Here is an 18,078-nt window from a genome sequence, read left to right on the forward strand (position 1 = left end):
CAAAGGTAGTGCTTGATCATAAGGAGATGCATCCTTCAAAATGAGACAATAGTAGTGAAAAATGTAACATTTCTCCACAATCATGGATATAAAAATAGAGGTGGTTCATTTGTAGATAGCATCAAGTAAAATTGAAGAATAAGAAATTTGACCAACAAGGACATGAATGGAGCACAAATAAGAATGAATATTAATTAAGGAAATCAAACTATCATGTTTGAATTATAAAATAATTGGTGTATAAAATAACATCAATAAAGAATATAATAGAAAGTAACTGGTATGCAAGTATTCTTCTATTAATCTCCATATAAATTTTTTAAGAAGATGCAATAGTAATGGTCTTCCCTCGTCAAGTATGCCAATTGCGAGATGGATGGACTAAGCGTTCTGCTCAGAGGCTCATTCCATGCCCTTGGCCTTGGTTGAGGAAGAATATCTATGATCCTCTTAACAAGGAACATAAGATTAATAATTATTTATTTTATTTCCATCAGACATCATATTCGGGTTCAATTTGAAAATGTTTGATAGAAAGATGCACCCGTACTGGTTCTGTCATTAAATATGACAACTACAAGATGATAGATGTCCTGCCATTCTTGTGGCCCAAGGGGCCATATGACTTGGACACTCATTATGTGCCCTTGAGTTTAGTTGAGGAGGACAGTTTCAACTCTCCCAGCATCCTATCAAGCTTTTCCACCGAATTCCTAATATGGTCAGCTATTAGAAGTATGGAGTGAAATGGATACAAGTGAATTTAGGGTCTTCTGTTTTCAATATCATTTGTATAATGATCATAAATCCTTGATACAATTTTCTCTAAATTGAATTGTAATTATGTATTTTATGTATAGAATACTATTTATAAATAAATTGTGTTGTGGGACTTGTTATTTTTGGGAAAAATCCAATATATCCCATAAAGAGATCATTATGCTGCTTGTGCAGGAGTCCCATCATTCTAAAGAATCATACCATTTTTGGTAGGCACATAAAAGGAAATTTCCATAAGGAGTTGATGCCTTCCATTGGTTAAGATAAAAACTTAAAATAGATCTTTAAAGAAAAAACTTTCCTACAAGCGCAACAAAGGAATGACTATTGAATGCCCTATGATTGATTGGGATTAACTTCTTAAGTTGTAGTGTCAAAGCTTATGCCATTGCACAGAAATAATCATAACCCAGACATGGATTCAATGAAGAGATATATGTCTCTACCACTAATTAAAACTACAAAGTTCTATGACTAAATTGATAGTTAATTAATAGTAGAATAAAAAGTTTTGACAAAAAAGTTTTCATATTCTGGACCAAAATTTTATTGTCAAGTGTAACTGCTAAAAATTTTATTGGTTACTGTAGTATATGTAACTGGCTTCGGAATACATCCTATGTCCCTCATTGTCAAAATAACCATCTCAACATCAATGGACTTTTTGTAAATACATAAACAGTGAAATTTTTTGCTATAATTGACAACAAATGGAACATGCAGCAATCACATGGCTCATAATAGGAAGAGTTTCTATAGGCATGTGTGCATTGCATAACCTTCCAATAAGTACATTACAAGTTCTTTCATCAGGAATAGGAAGGAACAAGCCATTTGAACTCTAGTGCCAATGAGAGTCAGTTGTGGGCTTCGATTTAGCCACCTACATTACATACTAGATAAATTTAAGGAGTTGGAACTTGTTCATTGGATAGATTGGCTATCAAATTGTTTCAAATGTATTCAAATTGACAATTCTAATTATATGTATATGTTACAAGAAAACTTGATGAATATTGAATTTGACTGATAGGGAATCCAATGTTCGTGAAATTTGGCAGATATTACCCATCAAAAAGTACTATAATGTAGAAGCTAAACATGATTGTAGTCTATCCCCTACCATTTTTGAGTTCTTAGAAGAATACCATTTTCAAATTCAAGATGTGTAGAAAGGTAGCTCCAAATGCATTCACACTTGTATAGAAGACCAATAAAATATGCAAAGCCCTTAATATACATACACAAAAAAACAAAAAAGAACAGTGGCTATGCTTTTAGAGACCCAACATATAAACTAATTACCAAACATCTCTCATCAAAAACTATTAGGTTATCTTTAACTTGCTTCTAGATTTTGATTGCATGAGGAGATTCTACATTTTGGATCACATTTATGTATCTCCTTCCTCTCTTGAACATATTAATAATATATCAATTGATTCAATGGGAATGTCAAAAAAATAGATATACAAACAAAAGTGAACCCATTTAGTTGTTGGCATTAGTAAATGTTGCATTTGTCTTATACCCAAAATTTGCCATATGTTGGATATGATAATTCAGAATTAGATTTTGTTGAGCAAGAAAAATCAAAATGAAAATTTGATTCAATTTCGATTCCAATTGACAATTTCAATTCCACCTCTTGAATGGGACTAACATATCCTCATTTTGAACCAAAATGAAAATTCAAAACTTATTCCATTTTTAGTATGACACATCTAAATTGAGAACTAATTTTTTTTCAAATTTATTCCTACCAATTAGATTAATTTGATTTAAAACTCATTATCAACAGAATTAGAGCCAAGCATATTCTATCATGCTACCTTGACATTGATGACATCCCCTGCAACAAAAACATTAATCTACCCCTCCACACACAAAGAGCTATCCACCTTGAAAAATCCATGTTCGTCTACAGTGTCCACAAATGTTGAATCCGTGAACCAAGTTGTGCCCATTCTCTTGCCAATGCATACAAAGTGGGAATCTGCATTGATGATGTTCCCGCTGCTTGTAGTAAAGCTTGTTGTGGTCTCAAAAATGCTGTTCAAATCAATGTGTTTGTTGAGGTGCACTTCCACTCTCTTAGACTTGAGCCATGAGAGAGCCTTTCTTGATGCCTTTTCCCCCACAAATTCAAGAAGCTTGGAGCTAGCATGGATGAGGACCGCTTTCTTCTCTGAAAAATCTACTACTATCTCTCTTGCCAGTTCCAATCTAGTTGGCCCCCCTCCAATTATCAGGATTGTTTTTGAATCCTTAATCTTCTTATTGTCTGCAAGAAAGATATATTCAAATTAGGCAATTGCTACTTTTCTTTGTAACAACAAGATCTTAATGAAAATTTAAATAAACTTAATATAAAAAAACCACATTCAAATCCACAATTCTCATTACCCACAATTTCTCATGAATGAAAACCCCCAATTTATAAATTCTAAACCCCAAATCCAGATCATATTTGTCCATTAGATGTTTTGATTTAGAATGAGTACAAAAAAAAATTCAAGAAAAGATACAATGACTATAGGATGAACCATTCAAGCTCAAGACAGATGGTTTTAGAGTCATAAATAAGGAAGATATTTTATGTAAACATAAGTGGCTAGAAAAGAAAAGAAAGAGGTAGGTTGGATGATCAACTGCTAATTATTTTTTCAAAGTATAAAAAGAGATCAATAAAACAAGTCATTTTTTTGGGATTTGAATGGTGTGTTTTATTAGCATCAATGTTTCTGTGATCTATCTTTTCACTCTTCCCAATCCTGCACTTTCTCATCCTACTGATGGTTTATGTAGTAGTGTGATCTGTTACATTGATGCTAAAAAATTGTATGTCCCTCTAAACCCTAAATCCAAATTGTATTTTTCCATGAGATGTTTTGATTGGCATTGAGTGCTAAATAGAAATTTAGTGAAAATGTAAAGATAACCAGTTTAAGAAAAGATACAATGACTTTGGAATGAATCACTCAAGCTCAAGACAGATGGTTTTAGAGTCATAAATAAGGAAGAGATTCTAGGTAAACATAAGAGGCTAGAAAAAACAAGAAAGAGGCAGGCTGGATGATCAACTGCTAAGCTAATTATTGCTCATCTAGTACAAAAAAAATCAATAAAGCAAGTTTTTATAATATTTGATTGTGTTGTATTTTTTAACATCAATGTTTTAGATCATACTACGTGATTTTTCTTTTTACTTTTTCTAATCCTAGACTCTCTCATTCTGATGATGAATGTTGATGCTAAAAAGTACACATAGTCGAATCCAAGAAAAAATGCTTTACAATTATATTGTAAAAGTCTGATAATATTAATTAAGAAAATAGTAGTTAAGGTGCCAAAGGTCCAAAAGGCTTAGTAGTTAGAACAATTCAAATCTAAAAAATTCTCATTTTTCTATAAAATAAATCATTTTGAAATTTTGATGATGGATGAAATTGAAGACTGACAATATGCTCACATGAACTAAATTTCTTGTATACTCAAGAACAAGACTAACCAAATGTTATAATTTATATACCTTCTCTAGACTATTTTTTGCAGAAGGAAATGTAGTTCAACAATTCAAATCTAAAAAATTCTCATTTTTCTGTAAATCAAATTGAAAATTGATAATGGCTAAGACTGAGGATTGACAATATGTTCCTACAAATCTATTGGATTAACTGCTAACATTTCTCTTCAGAATTCACTATGTGACTTAACCACTTCATATGTTCTATAAGTTGCGTGATTGTATTGAATGTTAACAGGTCAATCTTTTGACATAATGGCAAATACAACAGCTAACAAAATCAAATTCCATGTATATAATCAAGAAAAAGACTAATCAAATGTTATAATTTATATTCCTTTCTCAAATCGTTTGACTCTCTCTGCTTTTCAAAGTTTTGCAGAAAAACATTGTAGTTCAACAATTCAAATCTTAAAAAATTTCATTTGTTGTAAATCAAATTGAAAATTGATGATCGTTGAAACTGAAGATTGATGATATATTAGCAAGAAATAGGTTTCCTATATATAACCAATTGTTTTAATTTATATACCTACTTCAAAATATTTGAATCTATCTGCCTTTCGAAAAAAATAGAAAGGATCGTAGTCTAGAAATTGAAATCTAAAAATTTATCATTTTCTGTAAATTATATTGTATTAGATTTCCACAATCCATTGAAATGTATGAATTATTTCTGAATTTGATTCTTACATTCTCTTATCATGATGATAGATCATAGAATATGATCCAAACATACACAATCAAGTCCATAAATAATTTATACAATTATATTGAAAATTGATGATGGGTGAATTGAAGATTGATGATATGTTCCCATAAATCAAATTTCCTAAAAACTCAACCACATTACTAACTAAATGTTGTAATTTATTTACCTTCCTTAAATAGATTGAGCCTCTCTGCCTTTGTAGGAGGGCCATCATAAGCAGTTCCAGTGGCAAGCACTAGATAATCATACTTCACTTGTTCCCTTGACAAAGTGATGACAGCCTCCTTTGTAACACCTGTTACAGCAAATATGACAAGCTTCCCACTTTTCAAATACTCATGTAGAAACACACTTCTTTCTCCAAAGCTTGGCTCCACCATGCATCTTAACTTCGCCCATGGGATCTCAAAATAATCTTTCCTATTTGAGATAAAACAAATCCATATGAATTGGCTTGATTTCATGTTTGCCACTAACAAAAACAAAAAAAATTAAGGGAGACTTAATCTCAAAATAATCTTTCCCAACAAATTTAAAACCTACCCTGATGCTATTTTCTCTAGAACTAAATGATAACAGAAAAGAAGTGAAATAAATTCAAGATAAATACACCCATTAGAGTAGATCTCGGCGTGTTGCGCATCCATACTGCACTCTACGTATGTTCTCCTACCTCTTCCTATATATCACGAACACTAGTCCACCCAATGCTACTTTGAACATAACATTGACAACAACACCAACCTTCTTTTCGACACTCATTCCCTTCAAAGAAGAAGATGAAGACTTCGTACCCTCCCTTATCTTTGAATCTTCTGCTTTAGCTGACAGATCCGGTGCAGGCATATTTTGCCACAAAAGAGAAACCATTAAACATTTTTTTTGGACTTATAATTATGCACAAAAAATCTGTCATGACTCATAATAGGATGATTTCACTTCCTATCATAAAACTAACCTATAAATCTACATTTTTAGTGTGGATCTCTTTCTCTGGTCAAATAGCCTTGGTTCTTCAACTCTTGGGCGCACGTTGAAGCTGAATAAAATACAATGAAATGGGTGGCATTTTCCCTTTTTACTTATTAAGCTCGTGTTGGTCAAAATTTCGACCAACATGGGCATAGATTAAAAAAAGCCATATTTTCCCTTTCCATACCGACCAATTTAGTAAATGGTCAAAAATTTTGGTCAAAGAATGACCTCAAATGTACTAGTGTCAAAAGACGTGTCAATAGGTGGATCATGATGTGCACTACCACCATGACCACTACCTAAGAAATGAGAGGAATGTGGCTAAGGATGCTCCCTAATACTACCCACACGAGCTCAAACATATGATATGGGCATGCCAAGATGCGCCACTATGAATCTAATAGATTCTCAACCAAACTAGTCATAATATCTCATGCCAACACTCCAATGAAACCCTCCAAGCTAGTTAGTGAAGGGATGCATGTTGTACTCTACAAGTCTATTGAAGATGTTCAAAGAGCTAGATGATGATCTAGAATGTCAATGAGACTTCAAACATTGGCCAAACTCATCACTCGATATGGATTAGATAGTTGTGACAATGTCTCCAACTCCCTGAATCAGAACCCCCTTGTAATTGGGTGCTACACATAGCCTCATCAGTTGAGGGACCTAATACAAGGGAAATAATAGGCACCCTGTCTCTAACAATTGCCATGTATGCCTATGGATGACAACCCAACTACCTATGAGCTAGTCTAACATTCCCCCACCCTAAATGCCCTAGTAACAATGTAGTTCACCTCCATGTGTAAGTGAACCTTGACATAAAGATGTTGTGCAAAATAGAGTGGCATCTGGTCATTACTCGGATAGCGACCATGAGCAGCAACGAAGTGTGGGTATATTAGTGCAACCATTTGTGGATCTATATACGTAAGGGGAGAATAACCCTTCACAAACTTGTATGGAAGATAATGAGGGAAACACTCCCTCTTCAAGGTCTCTTTGGGCACTAGGCCATGTACTTGCTCCAAAGAAAGGTTGGAAGAGACCTCTCTTCTCTTACTCTCAAGGACTACCTGTATGGTATGTGTAGCATATGGAGTAGCAATATGAATCTCATCTTAAATATAGGCAAGGTTATGAAAAATACTCTAGCATGTACTATTGTACATGCTAGAGCATGTACCACTAATCATGTATTCATGAAGTCTCTAAATCTCTTGATTAGTGTGATCATATAGCTCATTAGGTGGAATAAGTTGCTACTGGGGGGATAGGTCACTGTTGAGGGGAATAGGTGGCTGCTGGGGGGGATAGGCTTCTGCTTGGGGGGATAGGGTACTACTTAGTGGGGGACCAAAGGTTGTTGATCCGCCATGTGTCAAGCTCTATAGTATGTGCATATGTGTAAATTTGAAATTTATTAAAATGACATTAAGGAAACAAGAAGTTGTAAACATGAAATTATGCATACACACATGTAAGTCATACATGGACACATGTGAAATGAATGTACATGCACACTATAATGCCTACCCCTACTTGACTTTTCTATTGTATTGTCAGATTATTTTAGACTTGTTTTATGTTTATGTTTATGATTATCGGTACTTGGTTATCAGATTTGATTACATGTTATTTCATACTCAGTTGATTTATGTGATGAGTTAGTTATTTCATGATTTTTTCGATGATGATATATATGTTCATTTAATGACTTTCAATTATTTCATAATGATAGTTAAATGTAGGATGTATGTGCAGTTCTCATGGTTATTTACCCCATACTCGCATGTGTATGGTGTACCTATCTGTTTTACTTTATGTATGATGCTTCTGATGTGGTTGAGGGAGGGAGTTGTAGTCACCTACTACTCATGATCTACATGATGAACCACTTCCTATCCTTGCCTGTTTAGTTTAGAATATATGTGTTTGTATATGCATGGATTTTATGCAAATTGCAAGTACTGGGTATCGATTTCCCTGAATTGCCAGGGTAAATGTACCCTATCACAATATTTCAATGGTATAAGTAGGGAGATAACTCTTGAGTCCAAATCCTAACCTAGGCCAACTATCATAGAAAATAGGACAAGTATTTGAGTTAGTTTCACTCTTCTAAATTCATCAAGTGACATGAATTCATGACTTTGACCCTAGAGTCTGATTCTATTCTTTGTCTACAATTGAGTTGTCGTATTTCATTTTGTGAGTCAATTGTGATTTTTAGTTATAATTAAACCAAATTAAAAGATAATTTAATGTAAACTTTATAAAGTAAACTCAATATTTAATTATATTTAATTAAGTGAGAAATTAATTAAATAAAAGAATTAAATTTAAAAGATTTTATTAAGGTTCTAATTTAGGCATATTTATATTTATTTAATTTATCTAAATAATAATATTATTTGAATTAATAAATATATTATTAAAACATCTCATATTTTTTTAAAATTAAAGAGGGGTAAATGCTTTGAGTTGGAGCTATGAACCAATGAGGTAACAAATAGGGGAGTTCATCCCCATTAGATTTGAACCTTGATGGCAAGGATAACAACTCAACAACTTAACCATCAGAACATGCCACTATTGGCATTATTAAAACATCTCATAATTAATAAGAGAGAGCAAGCATTAATTTAATAAATTTTATTTTAATTAAATTGCATAAAGCTTATGGATGAAATCAAAGTATAATAAATTAATAAAAGAGAGAAAGAAAATTAATTTAATAAAGATATTTTAAATTGTAAAAAGTGTACATGAAAATGTAAAGGATAATAAAATATTAAAAGAAATTGATTAGCAAGTTCTTTCACGTGATTACACAATCAGAGCCCCAAATTAGGGGAGAACTCTTTATTAGAGATCTGGAGCTCATTTTGCAAGAAACTAGGATTTGGAGAAGGGAATTTTAGAGAAGGAAGTTTTCAAAAGTAAGGGGTTTTATCGCATTCTTCGTGGGATTGCATGTTAGCATCAGATTCAGGTAGAATCTTGTGATTAATTTATGCAATAATATTTCCATCTTTCCAATCTTCTATCTGCTTCATGTTTGGATAGATCCATTCTCGGATATTTGTAGATTTTTTTGATATCATTGATGAAACCCTATTATGAATCTTAATTTATCTTTGCATTGAAGTTATCTATGTTTGAGGAATGGAGTGTTTGAAACCCTAGTTCATTTAAATTTAAAACATATGGGTTTGGATTGAAAATTGAATTCTAGAATGTAAATTCGAATTCTTTTTCTGGGTTTTCCTATCAGAGTATTATCACATTTTTTATTAAAAAAATATTGATGGGGGTAGGGGGCACATTTGTTTTGTTTATATAAAACAAAAAAATATATTAAAAAATTAAATATATGTTGTTTGGGGGTAGGTCCACCAAACTCCCCACCCCCTCTCCATATCTACTCATGATAGCAGACTATTGCACGCAAGTAGGTACTACTACTGATGCAGTAAAGATGCTTGCGACAACCTTTTTAGGCCAGGTTGACAGACCTTTAAAATCACAAGTTTTTATTTTTATTTAATTTTTTTAATTTAAATTTATTTTAATTAAATTTTAATGTATTTAAATTTTAAGTAGTTAAAATATTAATTTAATTAAAATTTAATTATTAATATATTTGATTAATAATTTTCTTTTAATTAAAGTATGTTAATTTATTAAGCAGTTTCTTTAAAATTTATGTTATTAGTAATTAATTAATTAATTTTTTAATAGGACGTTAGACGAAAATTAATTAATGAATTCATTTAAATATTTAATATTGTTAAATAATTACTAGTTAATTATTAAATTATTATTGTTTAAATTACTTCATGATATTTAATCGAGACGTGATTTTGTGAGTTAATGGTAACTGTGTAATTGGTTATTAAAAGGTGAAAATGGGTTCATTTATTTATATGGGGATTTTATAAACTGTGTGTTTTCAAAACCAAATAGAACTACAAAACTACACTATCTGTTGTATGTTTACTTCTATGTTGGGTTTCAGGTTGACTTAGCTTTGACCAAATTAGGAGGTTTACGAGAGGCTTGGGGGTTTGTTCCGTAACATCATAATGATGTTTTTTAATTTGATCTTTTATACCTAACCTTGGTAATGTGTCATGTGTTTCTATGAGGAGTTTGATCTATTGGTGGTTATTGCTTTCCAATGTTCTTATGTGGAACTGAGGTGAACAATGTATCTTTTCTAATATAACCTTTGAGTCTTCGATCCGTTATCTTTGGATTGCTTTCTAGTTGCTTGTATAGGACTGAGGTGATATTGTGATTTGTTTTGGTAATGTAATGTGATGTCACGAATTTGGTATATGTATACTTGACTTTGGATTAGTTATGTTAGGATGATTGTATTGGTGGAATCTGTGATTATGATTAGTGATATTTAAGTGCTTTCTAGTTGCTTGTTTAAGAATTGATGTGTGGTTTATAGTCATTTGAGATTTTTTTTTTTTGGTGAGATTAGGGTAATTTTTCTGTATGTCGTGTTGGGAAGTGGCTTGCAATGGAGGTTGAGGCCCTAAAGAGGCTAGCGGGTAACCCGGTGTAGGTTATTTAATAAGTGATAATATTTTATTAAATGAGTTTAAAATGAATTAATAGATATTGGTACCACAAAAAGTCACTAGGGGGCCAGAGTATTAAAAGACTACCAAGGTAACCTTAGAGCTTACTTGTTAGTATGCCTTGTCTGCAGGAAAGGATATTATGCCGCATAAAGATACTAGGGGGCTAGAATGTTAAATGATTGTCGGGTAACCTTAGAGTTGGCTCATGTGATGACACTTGCTCACTTGCATAGTAGATTTCCTATTTTTATGTGTTGCCTCTTGGATTAGTTGACACTTTTGTCTTGGTACCCTTTGAGATAGTTTGCTTTTAGGTGATTCCTTGAACCTAGATGTTGGTTTTGACTTTTGAGTTTGTTATCCATTTGGTACTTGAGTTTATCTCCTCAACATGGTGGGAGTGAACCTTTTTGGGTTTCACGAGGTAGGTGGTAGTGCTTTTTCTTATACCATTGAGATCTGACTGCTGGATGTTGTTATTGGATGTGTTTGTGCAAATATTCCTTTCTATCTGATCTTGTATTGCTATGATGGATGGTTATGCTCTAAGTGTATTGTATTTGATTTCATAGATCCTACGAGATGATGTAATCTATTTTATGAATTATATTATTTTAGCCTCTAATACCCTTTGATTTATACAGTGGATGATTGTGCATTTTGTTTATTGCCAAGTGGCATTTGAGATAGTTGTATATTGTTTAAATAGAAATTGTACTTGTAGTTATTCTTTAATGTGGTTGTGTCATATATTAGTTTTAGTGTTAGTTAAACTTAAATGTGATTCAATGTCATGGGACCCTTAAGAATTGTAATCTGTTTATGATGGTTATTATGTATATGAGTTAATGCCTCCGCTATGATTTTATCTCTTGTCGTTATTGCTTCCACTATTTTATAACTATTGTTGTTTATTATATATTTTTAAAATTTTTTTGACAAAATTAGTGAAACTTTAGGTTTAATTTCTTTTGGGTCACTCGACCGGGCATTACACACACACACACACACACACATATACATATGTAAGTCGGGTAAACACAAACATTTGAATGCATACAAATGAATCAAATTTATTTTTAAACATGAAATGAGTATGACACATGTATCAAATTTACTTTTAAAAATATAAGTACTACAACATAAATGAACATACACATGTATCAAATTTATTTTTAAACATGAAATGAGCATGCACATATAACTCCTTAACATGAAATAAACATATACACCAGTGCATGTACATGTATATGTAATGTATACATAAACTTCCTAAACTTGAAATGAACATGTTCTTGCATATAAGTCGTATACATACATGAAATGGACATACAGAGTATCTTAAGTCCTAAACATGAAATATTGAACATACTAATATCATGTATGTGTGCATGCATAAAGGGGTCCTAATAGGATGTCTTAAATGAATAATCCAAAATGATGACTTACTCGGGGAGAATATAAAATCAAATATATGAAATGTATGATATCTTAAGAGGATTATCTATAAGTCAATTTATATGATGTGGTAACTTCATCTATATGTTTACATATAAGGATTTACTTGTGGTAATTTTTAGTCCTAATTGTTGATTAAGTAGTATCACATGGGTAGACTAGGATACATAGCTAGGTCATAAAGAACTAGATCTTAATAGAATGACTTAAAAGGAGAGAATCATAATAGGATATTTGAAGGGGTCTTAATAAGATGACTTAAAAAAAGAGAATCTAAAATTGAACATGTATGATTGAGCTAGATCATAATAAATTAAAGGGTCCTAATAGATGTCTTAAAATGGGATAACCTAAAATCAAACCTTAATTCATCATAATTTTCTAAACTTAGAGGTCATGTTTAGATAGTTCATACATGTGTGTAGAGGGGTCCTAGTTTAGGATGTTCATTAACCTAGATACAAATCTAATATATCGAACATTGAAATTTCTATATGAAAATATTGATTCAACTACAATTGCCATGATGCCAAATTCATCATCAATCCATTACATGAATATCTAAACTACAAGTGTCATGATCTCTAGTTTATATAATAATCTATTTAACAATATGAAAAAAATACCTTAATACTTTATTGTTTTCTAATTGCAATTATTCCTAGTACATTAAATTATATAGAAATATGAAATAGGAACAAAAGTATAGTTGTAGATAAATGAAATACAAATGATCTCAAAATAATTTTGGTTTCATAAATATTATAATAACAATACTTATTTTCTGCTATAAGAGACAATGACAACATTGACCAAGCTCATTACTGAAGAAGGGGAGGCAAAAATTGGCAGAATTGATATGGGTGGGGACCTAAATAGGCTAGAGCCCACGAAGATAGAGAACTTCAAAGATAGGATGGCCACCTAGTTTCTGCTAAAAGAAGGGGGTTTTTTGCCCTACATGTAGTCGATGGTGGGGTACGACGAGAATTGTGCCCTCTAATTTGTTAATGGTTGGAATGACTGCAAGGTCACCATCAATGGAATCACCTTCCAAGTGACTAAGGAAGTGATTGCCATGGTAACTAGCCTTTCAATGAAAGGGAAAAAATGTAGAAAGGTCACTAAAATAGCTAGTGAGGCCAGTATGAATAATTTCTTTGTAGAAAATGAGGAGTTGGTTCGATATAGAGGAGGGTTTAAAAGGGACAAGCTGCCAGCCCCATGGGATGATGTATGCTTGGTCCTCATGAGATATCTGACACTGGAGGGTAGGTTCAATGTCTATTACTACTACCATTTCCCTTTGTTAAATCATTTTAGAAATAGGGATTTCATTTCTATCTTTTTTAATCTTCTGTATTTTCTTGAGGATATGGTAGCAGATATTAGGGAAAAGAGAAGTTAAGGGAAAAACTATACCATAATCCATCAAGGCCTAATTTTTTTCCTCTACCAGTTTCACCTTGCCCTATGTCCCTCGAGAGTGGTGGTGGTTGACAACCAGTGCTACCACCAAAATTCAGCCCCAAGCACTAGTACTAGTACTAAAATTCACACCCCCACCCCTCCCCTTATCTGTAAAACAAGAAAAAGAAAAAATATGATACAATTGTGGAAAAAAAGGGTAATAAAATAATAAAAGTTGAAAAAATCATAGAGGTGGATGAAGAGGATTTGGAGGAGGAGGCCAGAGGTAAGGCAAGGAGGAGATTTGGTAGACTTGCCCAATCCCAGGAAAGGCATAAACAAAAATCCAAAAGATTCAAGGTGGAGGAGGTTGAGGAGGAAATCTCAAAAAATAATAAAGAAGAAAGGAAGGAGGAAGAAGAAGAAGGTAAGGAGGAGGTGGAAAGAATTATGAACTCGAAAGATAATTCTATTGATAATGCATAGACTCAGGTTTCTGCTAGTAATGCTGATACCACAGAAATCACACATGTGTCCGCAAGTTTCTCCCTCTAGCATAACCTTCTGTGAAGAAAGCAGCAAAATGGACACCTCCCCCATAACTATCTCATCCCTGACCAAGGAAAATTCTAAGGTTTTTACTAATCCAAAGGTTTTGCAGGATAAAATCTAGGTCAAGAAAACCAAGGAGGAAGCAAAGAAGGTGGATATGGAAACCAAGGAAGAGATCGAGGAGTAGATGGAGCAGTATGCCAAACTGGAGAAGAGGGTTAAATTTTTAGAGGAAGGGTTCCTCACCTTCTCTAAATTTAACCTCAAAGTCACCCATGTTGCGGCCACCACCCACTAGCTGCTGGCGCAGGAAAAGGAGGATATGGGAATGGATATGGAGGACCATAAGCTGCTTTTCAAATTCCTTGCTAATGATTGGTCTTAGATTCTGCTGGCTATGAAGGGGAAGGAGAAAAAAGAAAATTGAGTTTTTTAGTTTAATGGGATCCTCGGATCCAAGACTTTTATGTTTGTCTATTGTTTTTGGTTTTGCTGGTATCTAGTTGTAATTAAGACTTGGTGTTGGCCCGTTATGCCAACAATTATCTTGATGAACTTTCGTAGTATTAGATATTCTGGACTTTTTAGTTTAGTTGTTCCTAGTATAATGCTGATTAGTTACTAGTTGTTGGATCTTTGGTTTTTTTGAAGCTTTAGTTAGTTTTTTGCTTGCTGTTGGACATTGCTGGTAATGTGTTGGTTACCAGCTTTTTGCTTGTAAGGGTCGACCCCCTACTTTTGGTCACTTTATATTTCAAAAACAACATTGACCAAGTATAAAAACTAAAGAGCAAAAAACTATTCCAATATCTTACTCTTTACATATAAGAACATCCTATTTTGTATTTAGTAAATGAGAAAATTTGTAAATTTGTCAAAGAAATTAAATCAACAAACATAAAAACTCAATTTCCCAATATTGATAATACGTTAAAGAAGAAGGCCTATACAAACTAAACACATTGAAATACACTATTGAAGATTACAAGTTTCTTTCCACAATGAATAAAATACATTCATGGTTATAAGGTATCTTTCAAATGTTATTTGAATCAATGTGCTTACACTTTCACTCCTTGTTTGGGTTCCTTTATCTGTAACAATTTGAATGGAAAAAAATGCTATTATATGTGTAATCCACTCGCATTGATCTAAATATTCTCTCTTTCTACAATGTGATACTTAAAGATTCTCTCTTTCTACAATGTGATACTTATTTACATTGTGAAAAACTTTATTGCATACTAGTTTGAAAGCTTCATTCCCTACTGTACATTAAACTCATTTGGTTGTTCAAAAGTTGTTATTTTTCTTAATTGAACAAACTGCATTTATTTGGTAGCTTTTATTCATTCTTGTATATGGGTTTTTATCAATTAAAGCATCTTCTTTTACTATTTTAGTCAAAACAAGAAACTATACACACTCTCTTATTTCACAATTAGATGGAGCCTTATGTACTAAGTCCTACACATCATTACAAAATGTGTAATTACTATTTCTCAATATTTAGATGAAAAATAGGTTTCATTATAATAATAAATTTTAGCAGGTTATTTTGGCTCACTTGATACTCTCTTTGATTGATAGTTGCATAAACTTCTTCACTCTCTTTTATTTTGGCAAGAATGAACCTCTTGTCTCCTGATAATACTTCTCAACTTTTGTGCTCTATGCCTTTAATGATTGAAATTGGATCTTTAAACCTCTTATATTAAATGATAATACACTAGTATATATATCTTAAATAAATATATGTAAAGCAATGTTGATAGATTTCAACTATAAAATACTTAATTTATTATAGTAAAAAATATTTATATTCATTATATCTATATTTGTTTTTTTGGACTCACTTTAGTTTTTATTTTAATTTCTAAAAAAAATCTATTCAAAACTTATAATTTTAGCAACAAATGTTTATTAATTTATTTTTAAAAGTACATTATTATTATAATAAATTTAAAATTTTGACGTGTAGATGGTTGTCAAATTTAAGCTAAAAATGTTATTGTTAACATTAACACGCTCACACCATTGCACTCCACCCTTTTTGCCATTGTAGAATGCCTCTCGACATTAATAATTTAACATTACAATATTTTCTACTTTCAATACTTCAAACAAATATTCTGGTATTTCCTACCATTGTTCTATGCAACTTTTTTGATAGTACATATCATCCCTTTCCTCTATAAGAAATATGAGGACCACATTGAATTATTTGCACGTAAGGCATATAATGAAATTAGAGGGTATACGCTGCCATTTCAAAAAAAATTGTATCCCATGTAATATTGAACTCAAGATTTTTTTAAAAACTTGTACCCATGTAATATTGAATTCGAATTTTTTTTTACTATTCTTTGAAGTCGTTCTTAATATATTCAAAACTATTTATTATGAATATGCTTGAATGTTTACAACAAATGCACCCAATCAATCTGTTAGCCTTCATTTCACATATATTGCTTTGCAAAATATGTAGTTATTCACAATATTTGCATGAACAATAAATAGACCTTTCCCTATAAGATGTGGTTCTACTTTCTTTATTTCATACTTCATTTTATTTCTACAAACATTAAACTAATGAAAAAAAAGTGATACCATACAACTTTTGTTTCAAATTATAAACATTAAATCAACCAATACTATATATATATATATATATATATATATATATATATATATATATATATATAAATCAAAACACATTATATCTTCAAATTATTAAATCCTGATAGCAATATCACAAAATATCTCCATTCAACTATCACATGTATGTTTTACCATTTTTAGAAGAAAAAAGCCTTAGATACTCTGCAAAAACAAAATGAATTCAGATAATTTATAATACGATATTGACCATGAAATCTCTCATCAACTACATTGTGAAATAAGTAGATGGAAGATTCCTACATAAAATCACTTTTTGATAAGACTAAAATCCACAAGACAGCTATCTTCTTAATTCAGATTCACAAAGAAAAGGACAGCCTAGAGAAACTAGGCAATCAGAATGATCAATCCTTAGGTTGATCCCTTAAACCTTTGATCTCCTAGATGTCATAAAAACTTTTTCATTTCATTTCATAACTGAAAAAAAAGGTAAATGTTTCATTTTTATATGATTAACGAATTTTCATAACTGCATAGCCACTGCCTTCAAATACTGGCTAGCCAATGTCATAAAATTTCCCTGCCATATAACCCTGGGGTCCCATGGGGGGGGGGGCTTGGGCTCTATATTTAAGGAGATGGAGGTCCCATTGTAATATTTTGGGGGGGGGCTAAAGCTTAATTTGGAATCTTTTCCTATTAACTAGGAGCCCCTTTTTTTTAGTTGAGCAGATGCAAAAAGGGGGGGCTGGAAATAGCCCCTACTGTTTAGAGAAGAATTCTGCAACTTGACATGAACCTACCCTTCATATTTCCTCCAAATTGAAATCATCCTACCAAAAATTCTAAAAACAACAATTTATATTTAAAATATTTCTTTCAATTTAAGAGCTAATTTTTTTAAGCAGATTTATATGTAATGCCCATGAGACTGCTCCCCTTTAAATGTTCCTAAAAAAGCTCAGTGACACCTGCTCTATTTTTAAGCAAGCAAGTGCCCATGGGAGCAACGGCTACCCAGCCAGTTATTTCGACTGGCTGGGTATACCATGCCATCTCCGTTCATCTTCCTTCCATCTCTCCCATACCGGACTGGTTAACATCAATTTCGAGGTTTTTTTGAAACTTTAAACTTTCGTATAATACCGAGGATATCCGTGTATTTTCACCCTATCATTATTGAAGTGGTTTTTTTGTCCACGTTGTTTTGGAATATAGGTTGACCAAGGGTTTAGTATCCCTACAATCATAAGTGGTAACATCTTTATCCTTTTTCTAATTAAATATATGATAGGGGAAATGGAAGAATATTTTTTATATTCATTCATGAATTATTATAATTTTAATGATGATTTAACTATGAGTAGTTTATATCTTGATAAAATTGCCTTATGTAGTAGGTGGATTTAACTATGACAATTTTATATCTTGATAAA

At 32.0% G+C, this 18,078-nt stretch overlaps 1 pseudogene; it reads right to left on the minus strand.

Annotated features, from left to right (window-relative positions):
- Nucleotides 1–2,603: 2,603 nt before the first annotated feature.
- Nucleotides 2,604–5,864, minus strand: LOC149541482 (uncharacterized; annotated as a pseudogene).
- Between the last annotated feature and the right edge of the window lie 12,214 nt (nt 5,865–18,078).

The sequence above is a fragment of the Cupressus sempervirens genome, chromosome 8 (genome assembly GCF_028749045.1).
Source record: "Cupressus sempervirens isolate cs-2001-9-10 chromosome 8, ASM2874904v1, whole genome shotgun sequence".
Lineage (NCBI taxonomy): Eukaryota > Viridiplantae > Streptophyta > Pinopsida > Cupressales > Cupressaceae > Cupressus > Cupressus sempervirens.